The 7,500-nt window shown below is 46.7% G+C and overlaps 1 protein-coding gene across 1 annotated transcript in view; it reads right to left on the reverse strand.

Moving 5' to 3' along the window:
• The window catches only part of LOC138865362 (uncharacterized PPE family protein PPE62-like), a 26,868-nt gene that overhangs the window by 10,462 nt on the left and 8,906 nt on the right, over window positions 1-7,500 (reverse strand). The window lies entirely within an intron of this gene.

Raw genomic sequence — 7,500 nt, forward strand, 5'->3', positions numbered from 1 at the left:
TCTCTCTCTCTCTCTCTCTCTCTCTCTCTCTCTCTCTCACTCACTCACTCACTCACTCACTCACTCACTCACTCACTCACTCACTCACTCACTCTCTCTCTCTCACTAACTCTCTCTCTCTCTCTCTCTCTCTCTCTCTCTCTCTCTCTCTCTCTCTCTCTCTCTCTCTCTCTCTCTCTCTCTCTCTCTCTCTCTTCTCTCTCCTCTCTCTCTCTCTCTCTCTCTCTCTCTCTCTCTCTCTCTCTCTCTCTCTCTCTCTCTCTCTCTCTCTCTCTCTCTCTCTCCATTTTCTCTCTTTCTCTCCGTTTCTCTCTTTCATCTCCGTCTCTCTCTCTCTCTCTCTCTCTCTCTCTCTCTCTCTCTCTCTCTCTCTCTCTCTCTCTCTCTCTATATATATATATATATATATATATATATATATATATATATATATACATATATACATACATACATACATACATATATAAATATATATATATATATATATATATATATATATATATATATATATATATATTTCTATCTATCTCTATCTCTCCCTCTCCTATTCCTTAATTTCCCAACTTCTTCCTGCTGTTTGCTGTGCATTCGCCCTCTTCTCCTCTCTCTCCGTCTCCCCTATTCACTTTTTGATATATTCGCTCCCCCTCCCCTATTTCCCCTTTCGCAATATCTCAGGTATCGTATTTCCCCTTCTTATCCTCATTTTCTCCCCCTACCTTTCGGCCATATTCTTCACTTTTGCCTGTCCCCCCTTCTTTTCCCTTTCTCTTTTCTTCCCCTTCTCTCATCCTCCAATTTCTCGTCCCACTTTCATTTTGCTGATTGCATTTTCTTGCGGTGTGATAGTTCCATTTCTCTCTCTCTCCCTCTCTCTCTTTCTTCCGTTCTTTCTCCTTTCTCTCTGTCTTCTTTATGCGACTCTTTCCCAATCATTTTGTAATTTTATTTGTATTATTTTGTTTCCTTTATACTTTTTCGTTATATTTTCAATTTCTCCTTCCTTTGTCTTTCTACAATCTCCGTCTCTGTCTTCTCTCCTTTTCTCTTTCCTTATCTTTTGTTTCCTTCTTTATCTTCACTCTTCCTTTTTCTCCTCTGTATTAGTCCCTCCTTTTTCATTTCTATGTTCCCTTTTTTCTTTCTTCCCTCCTTTGTCATTTCTTTCTTGTTTTCTCTTCCTCCCTCTTTCATTCCTTCGTCCCTTCATCTCCATCTCGTCTCTACTCCTCCTTTTAATCCTCCGTCCCTCCTCTCCTACCATTCCACGTGTATTTCCTTTTTCTCTATCCACCCCCATCTGTCCGTCCTTCTATCTGCTTATCTCTCCGTTCTTTCATCCTTTCCTTTCTGAGTCCCTCCCTACACTCCTCCAACTATCACTTCTTATGTCTCTCTACCCCTCCCTCCCTCCTTCCCTCCACCATCCCCCTCTTTACCCTCCCATTCTCCCTTCCCTTTTTCCCCTCCTCCCTCACCCCTCCATTTCTCCTCCTCTCTAGCTATCCACCCCACCATCCCTCCTCCCCTCTACCCCTCCCTCCCTCCTTCCCCCTCTCCACCTCACCCCCATCACTCCCTAAACCCCCTTTCCTCCTTCCCTCCACCGTCTCCATCGCTATATACACGATCCCCTCCTTCCCCTTCCTCTCCTTCCCTCCTTCCCTCCCTCCCTCCTCCCTCCCCTTCTCTCCTTCCCTCCTTCCCACCTTCCCTCCCTCCCTTTTATCCTCCTTCCCTTCCTTCCTTCCCTCCCTCCCCTTCCCTCCCTTCCCCTCCCCTTCTTCCCTCCTTCCCCTTGTTCCTTCCTTCCCTCCCTCCTCCCCTTCCCACCTTCCCTCCCTCCCTCCCCTTCCCTCCCTCCTCCCCTTCCCTCTCATCGTCGACTGTATTTGCATCCCATTAGCGTCCAATAATCGCAAAATATTCCGTCAACACATAACAAATACTCGCGACCGTCACATCAAAGGACCCCCCTCCCCCCCTCCCCCGGTGGATGCGAGCGTTTCATTGGCCGGCCGTCAAAGCGAAGGTTAAATGGGTTAACGCCTCGGATCCGGAGTAACAGACTGAAAATATATGAAGGGGTAGGGGGGGGGGAGAGGGGAAGGGGGGGTTGGGATGGGGGTTGGGGATGGGGGAGGTGGTTGGGATGGGGGTAGAGTGAGGGTCTGGAGGGAAGGGGGAGTTAGTGGTTAAAGGGAGAAAGGGGGGGGGGGAAGAGGGGAGGGGGGAGGTGTTAAGGAGGGTGGTGGAGGGTCTGGAGGGAGGGAAAGGGGAAAGAGGAGGAGTTGGGGATGGGGGTAGAGGGAGGGAGGGAAGAGGGTAAGGGAGGTGTTGTGGATGGGGGTAGTGGGGAAAGTTGTGGAGGGTGGAGGGTAGAGGGGAAGGGGGAAGTGGTGGGGATGGAGGTGGAGGGGGAGGTGTTGGGGATAAGGAGTAGAAGGAGGAAGGGAAGAGGGTAGAGTGACGAAGGGAAGAGGGTTGGGGGAGGGGGAGTGAGGGTCTGGAGGGAGGGAAAGGGGGAGGTGGTGGAGATGGGGATGGAGGGTAGAGGGGGAGGGCGAGGTGATGAAGACGGGGGTAGGGGCAGGGGGAGGAAGGGATGAAGACGGAGAGGAAGGAAAACAGGCAGATAGATAGACATAGATACGAAGAGACAGACAGACGGGCAGATAGACAAATAGACAGAAAGAGAATGATGTTGTGAGAGGAAGGAATGAAAAGGAGAGCATGAAAGAGGAGATAAGAAGAGAGGGAAGGGTTGGGAAAAGAGGAGAGTAGGGAAGGAAAGAGGAGGGGAGGGAGGAGGGGGAAATAGAGATAGAAATAGATATGTAGAAGTTGGGGATGTGAGGACGGGGAAGGAGAGGGGGATGGAAATGAAAATGGAAAGGGATAGAGAGGGAAGGGAAAGAGAGAGGAAGAGAGGGAATATACAGAGATAAGAGAGAGAAAAAGAAAATAACTAGAGAGGGAAACTGGGGGGGCGTGTCGGGAGGGGGGGTGGGAGGAGAGGGGGGGTAGAGAAAATTAACGGTTTTCTGCCACCAGTATCTAATTCACGTGATGCATGTTTTTTTTCTTCAGATTTTGCGATCCTAGACCTTATGCCGCTCGAAGGTAGAGTCGCAGTTTCCTTGCGTGTGATGAAATGTGGGAATTGACAATGACATTTATTTTTTTTCTCCCTTTCTCTTTTGGAAAGATTAGATCATTAATTATTATTATTTGTGCAAGGTGCTGTGTGAATCTGAATAATTATGTTGGAAAGTCCTGATTAACGCATCTGAAGTGCAATAAAATGTTCGTCAATTATCCTTTTGATCAAGAGTAAAGCTTGGATTCAGACATTTATTTTGTTTTATATCAAAAAGAAAATCTAGCGTTTATGAAATGCTTGTAGACCAAGTTAATGGGTGTTAGATCTACTTGTTTGCATAATCGCGTTAGGAACTTGTTTGAGACTATTTTTCATTTCCTTATTCGTATGTGCCTATCTTCTGTTTCTGTTCGCTGTCTGTCTATCTATCTCTCTCTCTCTTTCTCTCTGACTCTGGCTATTTTCTGTTTCTGCTCTCTCTCTCTCTCTCTCTCTCTCTCTCTCTCTCTCTCTCTCTCTCTCTCTCTCTCTCTCTCTCTCTCTCTCTCTCTCTCTCTCTCTCTCTCTCTCCCTCTCTCTCTCCCTCTCTCTCTCCCTCTCTCTCTCCCTCTCCCTCTCCCTCTCCCTCTCCCTCTCCCTCTTCCTCCCACTCCCTCCCTCCCCCCTCCCCCCTTCTGTTTCTGTTCGCTGTCTGTCTATCTATCTCTCTCTCTCTTTCTCTCTGACTCTGGCTATTTTCTGTTTCTGCTCTCTCTCTCTCTCTCTCTCTCTCTCTCTCTCTCTCTCTCTCTCTCTCTCTCTCTCTCTCTCTCTCTCTCTCTCTCTCTCTCTCTCTCTCTCTCTCTCCCTCCCTCCCTCCCTCCCTCCCCCCTCTCTCTCTCTGTCGTAGCGCTGCATTGCTCCCACGACCCGCTCATTCTTCTCTCTCCCTCCTTTTCTTCCCTCCATTTCCTTATTTCTTTAATCCCGTTTCCTTCATTCTTAAATTAGCTTCCGCCCCCGAAACTCTCGCCCTCTCGCAGGCCGCCATTGGTCGCTTTGCACCTCCTCACCCTCTCCCCAAGCCCCTCCCCTTCTCTTCCCCCTGGGTCCCTTACCCTCCCCTTCTCTTCCCCCTGGGTCCCTTCCCCTCCCCTTCTCTTCCCCCTGGGTCCCTTACCCTCCCCTTCTCTTCCCCCTGGGTCCCTTCCCCTCCCCTTCTCTTCCCCCTGGGTCCCTTGCTCCCCCCTTCTCTTCCCCCTGGGTCCCTTACCCTCCCCCTCTCTTCCCCCTGGGTCCCTTGCCCCCTCTTTATCTCCCCCTTTTCCCCTTCTTCTTCCTTATACTCCCCTTCGTTTTCCTCCTTTATCTCCGTAACCTCCTTGTTTTTTTCTTCTCCTCCGTCTCCTATAAAACTGCCCCTTCACTCATCCCCACCCCTGAATTCCCCCTCTTTCCCCTTTTTCTTCCCATGCATGACCCCCTCCCTACCCTCCCTCTTCTGCCTCCCCTTTACCCCTCCTCCCCCTTCCCTCTTTCTCCTCCTCCCTATTCCCTCTTTCCCAGCCGCCTCCCCCCCCTACTCTCTTGCAAATGGTAATGAGATCCAAGGTCCGCAACGAGCGTGGGAGAGCGTTAGGGCCAGCCAGCATCCAGCAGGTAACCCCCCCCCCTCCCCCTCCCTACTCCCCACACCCCACCCTTTTCCCTGCCGTTTCTCCTTCTCCCAGCTAGTCCCCCTTCCTATATTTTTTATTCTCTCCTTTTATCTTACCCTTGTTCCTATCCCTTCTTTCCCTTCTTTATCACTCTCTCCTTCCTCCCTTTATCTCTACCCCCTCCTCCTTCCCCCTTCCTTCCTCCCTCTCTATCCCCTCCCCCTTCCACTCTCGCTCTCTACCCCCTCCCTCGCTCTCTCCCTCTCTACCCCCTCCCCTTACCACTTCCCCCTCCCTCCCTCCCTACCCCCCTTCCTCCCTCCCCCCTCGCTCTCTACCCCCCCTCCCTCCCCCTTCCTCCCTCGCTCTCCCTCCCTCTATCCCTACCATACTATCCCGTCCCGTGTCCTACAATTAGCCTACAATTAACCGTAGAGTAGGCAAAGGACACGATGCTTCATTATGCACCGGACACGTGACATTCTCATAGTCAAGGGGGCTCTAATTCCCAGCACCGAATTAATGGGTAATTACATTGGCAAGGGGAAGGGAGGTAAGGGGGGGAGGGGGGTAAGGAGGGGTGGGGGTGGGTGGGGGGAGGAGGGTGTAAAGGGAGGTAGGGAGGGAGGAGGGGTAAGGAGGGGTGGGGGGAGGAGGGTGTAAAGGGAGGTATGGAGGGAGGAGGGGTAAGGAGGGGTGGGGTGGGGAAGAGGGTGTAAAGGGAGGTAGGGAGGGAGGGAGGAGGGGTAAAGGGAGGGGGAGGGTGTAAAGGGAGGTAGGGAGGGAGGAGGGTGGAAAGGGAGGTAGGGAGGGAGGAGGGGTAATGGGGGGTAGGGCCGAGAGGAGGGTGTGTAAGAGAGGGTGGATGTTCTCACAAGCAAATCCGGGTGGGGTGGGGGTGGAGGGGTGAGGGTGGGTGGTGGGGTGGGGGGGGGTGCGGGCGCAGGGGGGTCAGTCCGGCACTGTTCCCGGTGGTTGATTTTGTCGTGTTCTGATCGACGTTTTTTTTTTTTTCTTTCTTTCTTTCTTTTTTTCCTTCATTTTTTTCTTTCTCTTGTTTGTTGTTGGCTGTTTCTTTATTGCATTTTTTTTTTTTTTTTTTATTCTTGTTTTTGCTGTCTTGTTCAACATCATTTTTTTCCTCCTACTCTTCCTCGTCTTTTTGTATGATAGTAATAAGGATAAATAAAAACACTAAGAGAGCGCATACCTCCGCCAAGGCAATGATGTCACCGATGCAATAAAAATAATCACACGAAGAATTACATTAAAATCACCTTTTTCTCAAGTACGCTGGTGACGTCCGCAAACATCGATAACTATGGCGGAAGTAATAAGGGTAATGATAGTAATAATAGTTAGCCCTGTTACCAAGGCAATAGGGTAATTATGCAATAATTTTAAAAATCCTGGATCTGGATCATCGCTTAAGTTTAATGGCATCTAAGACACACCTTTGGTAACAACGCTACCAAAAACATAACCTTCTAATAATGATTCTACTTACTACTTACTATTACTACTGTTGCGGCTGCGACTACTGTTACTACTTCTGCTACTAATGCTGCTGCTGCATTAGTTATTACTAGTAATACTATTACTACTACTACTACTACTATTACTACTACTAATGTTGCTACTGCGACTACTGTTGCTTCTTGGCCTACTACTACTGCGACTGCTACTACTGCTATAACTATTAGTACTATTTCTAATACCACTACTACTTCTTGTAATTATTATTATTATTATTATTATTATTATTATTATTATTATTATTATTATTATTATTATTATATCATTATCATCATCATAATCATCATTGTTCTTATTGGTGTTACTACTACTACTACCATTATTATTATTATCATCATTATCGTTATCATTACGGTTATGGTTATTATCATTATTATATGTATTGTTGCTGTTGCATTTATCATCCTCGTCATTCTTGTTGCTGTTGCTCTATGGTTACTATTTTATTACTGTTACCTTTGTCATGTTTGTTATTATCGTGTTTACGGTTGTTATACAGTCTGTATGTTTTGAATCTTTATAATCAATTTCTATAAATATCGTTATTATTGTTATTTTTTGTTATTGGTTGTTGCATTTCTTGTTGTTTTCTCTGTCCAATTTGCTAATCATTAACATCATTATCATCAAAATCATTATTGTTTTTGTGATAATATCGAAATGGATTGGAAGACAACATCGAAAAAAATCGAAAGGATTGGGAGAGGCGGACGAACGAAGAGGAAAATGGATTTAAGACTATATAAGTGGATGTGTGGATGTTTCGGCAGAAAAGTCATGCTACGTGGTTTTGCATGTGCATTTTGATAATATCTCAGTAACGTTAACGGCACTATGATTTATATGATTCAAACTTCAATTTTTTTATGTAATTTAAACATGCAATATTTAAATAATTTATATTTTATGTAATATAAACTTCAATATTTCTTAATAATATATATTTTTTTCGCTTCCTGCGCAATGAACGTAAACGATATCTCGATAAACTTCAAAATTCGCTAATTATCTCATTGCGTTATATAATTTCCCCAACGCAAGAAACTCGAATGAAGTTAAAAAGCCAGTTAATTGCAAACTATACAAAGGAACCAACCTGAGCCAGCTGTATAGCACATGGCACGCCGGGTCTGAAATTACCATTGAAATCACTGAATTACCATTCACCGAATTACCAATCACTGAAGTACCAATCACTGAATCACCACTCACCGAATTACCAAT

Source organism: Penaeus vannamei, chromosome 20 (assembly GCF_042767895.1).
Source record: "Penaeus vannamei isolate JL-2024 chromosome 20, ASM4276789v1, whole genome shotgun sequence".
In the NCBI taxonomy this organism is placed as follows: domain Eukaryota; kingdom Metazoa; phylum Arthropoda; class Malacostraca; order Decapoda; family Penaeidae; genus Penaeus; species Penaeus vannamei.